The following is a 2,500-nucleotide window of genomic DNA, read 5'->3' as shown; positions in this document are numbered from 1 at the left end:
ATTCTGCCTCTTGAAAAGCCCATTAACTTCTCCCTCCTGAAAGGAGAGAGTCGTTTCTGTAGTATGGGTGGGGGATGGGGCCTCTTGGGTGGGAAGGGGTGGTTCAGGACAGTCCAATTGTCTTTCAAATCTACGGTAGAACTCGTTCAGGTCGTTGGCTAGGCGGGAGTCGTTAGTGGTGTGGGGCGCTCTGGGTTTGTAGTTGGTGATGTGCCTGAGCCCTTTGGCAGACAGAAGCAGCGTCGTTAGTAGAGAACTGGTGTTTTAGTGTCTCTGAGTACAGTCGTTTAGCCTCTCTCACCGCTTTGCTAAACCTGTTCTTCGACTCCTTGAATCTGTCTCTATCCCCACTCCTAAACGCTTCCTCCTTCTCCAACCTCAACCTTTTGAGCTTTGCTGAGAACCAGGGCTTGTTGTTGTTAAAGTTCACCCTGGTACGTGTTGGGATACAGCAGTCCTCACAGAAGCTGATGTACACAGCCTCTGTGAGTTCATCCAGACTATTGGTAGCAGTCGTGAACATATCCCAGTCAGTACAGTCTAAGCACGCCCGCAAATCTTCCACAGCCTCACTGGTCCACTGTTTAGATGTCCTCACAGCAGGTTTACAGAGTTTTAGTTGCTGCCTGTATGCACGAATCAGGTGGACCAAGGGAGTTCTGTGCGAGCCGAACAGCCCCGTGACCCACAAGAGAAACATCCCCGCCAAATTCGAGCGTTTGACGGGGTCTATCCGTGAAAAAATATTCACGTTTTTGAGTGCACATGCATTTCTGCTGCAAATGCCTCTGGAAGTTTCATGCCGTTCGTATGCCAATTGTGGCAACACGAAAATGACCCGTTTTCCCATTCCGAGGGATTTCTGTGCGACCCTAACAGCCCCGTGAGCCACAAGAGACACATCCCCGCCAATTTCTAGCGTTTCACGGGGTCTATCCGTGAAAAATATAGACGTTTTTGAGTGCACATGCATTTCTGCTGCAGATGCCTCTGGAAGTTTCATGCCGTTCGTACGCAATGTGGCAACACGAAAATGACCCCTTTTCCCATTCCGAGGGATTTCTGTGCGACCCTAACTAACAGCGCCCGTGAGCCACAAGAGAGACATCCCCGCCAATTTATAGCGTTTCACGGGGTCTATCCGTGAAAAATATAGACGTTTTTGAGTGCACATGCATTCCTGCTGCAAATGCCTCTGGAAGTTTCATGCCGTTCCTATGCAATGTGGCCACACAAAAATGACCCGTTTTCCCATTCCGAGGCATTTCTGTGCGACCCTAACAGCCCCGTGAGCCACAAGAGAGACATCCCCGCCAACTTCTAGCGTTTGACGGGGTCTATGCGTGAAAAATATTAAAATTTTTGAGTGCACGTGCCTTTCTGCTGCAAATGCCTCTGGAAGTTTCATGGCGTTCCTATGCAATGTGGCAACACGAAAATGACCCCTTTTCCCATTCCGAGGGAGTTCTGTGCCACCCTAACAGCCCCGTGAGCCACAAGAGACACATCCCCGCCAATTTCTAGCGTTTCACGGGGTCTATCCGTGAAACATATAGAAGTTTTTGAGTGCACATGCATTCCTGCTGCAAATGCCTCTGGAAGTTTCATGCGGTTCGTACGCAATGTGGCAACACGAAAATGACCCGTTTTCCCATTCCCAGGGATTTCTGTGCGACCCGAACAGCCCCGTGAGCCACAAGAGACACATCCCCGCCAATTTCTAGCGTTTCACGGGGTCTATCCGTGAAAAATATCAATTTTTTTTTGACTGCACATGCATTTCTGCTGCAAATGCCTCTGGAAGTTGCATGCGGTTCGCATGCAATGTGGCGACACGAAAATGACCCGTTTTCCCATTCCGAGGGATTTCTGTGCCACCCTAACAGCCCCGTGAGCCACAAGAGAGACATCCCCGCCAATTTCTAGCGTATCACGGGGTCTATCCGTGAGAAATATTCACTTTTTTGAGTGCACATGCATTCCTGCTGCAAATGCCTCTGGAAGTTTCATGCGGTTCGTATGCAATGTGGCGACACGAAAATGACCCGTTTTCCCATTCCGAGGGATTTCTGTGCCACCCTAACAGCCCCGTGAGCCACAAGAGAGACATCCCCGCCCACTTCTAGCGTTTCACGGGGTCTCTCCGTGAAAAATATCACATTTTTTGAGTGCACATGCATTCCTGCTGCAAATGCCTCTGGAAGTTTCATGCGGTTCGCATGCAATGTGGCGACACGAAAATGACCCGTTTTTTCCCATTCCGAGGGATTTCTGTGCCACCCTAACAGCCCCGTGAGCCACAAGAGACACATCCCCGCCAATTTCTAGCGTTTCACGGGGTCTATCCGTGAAAAATATTCAATTTTTTGACTGCACATGCATTTCTGCTGCAAATGCCTCTGGAAGTTTCATGCGGTTCGCATGCAATGTGGCGACACGAAAATGACCCGTTTTCCCATTCCGAGGGATTTCTGTGCCACCCTAACAGCCCCGTGAGCCA

Source organism: Petromyzon marinus, unplaced genomic scaffold (genome assembly GCF_048934315.1).
Source record: "Petromyzon marinus isolate PM22_M1 ecotype Great Lakes invasive population unplaced genomic scaffold, UKy_Petmar_22M1.pri1.0 PM_G_Scaffold_100, whole genome shotgun sequence".
Taxonomy (NCBI): domain Eukaryota; kingdom Metazoa; phylum Chordata; class Hyperoartia; order Petromyzontiformes; family Petromyzontidae; genus Petromyzon; species Petromyzon marinus.
This window is presented reverse-complemented; position numbering follows the sequence as displayed.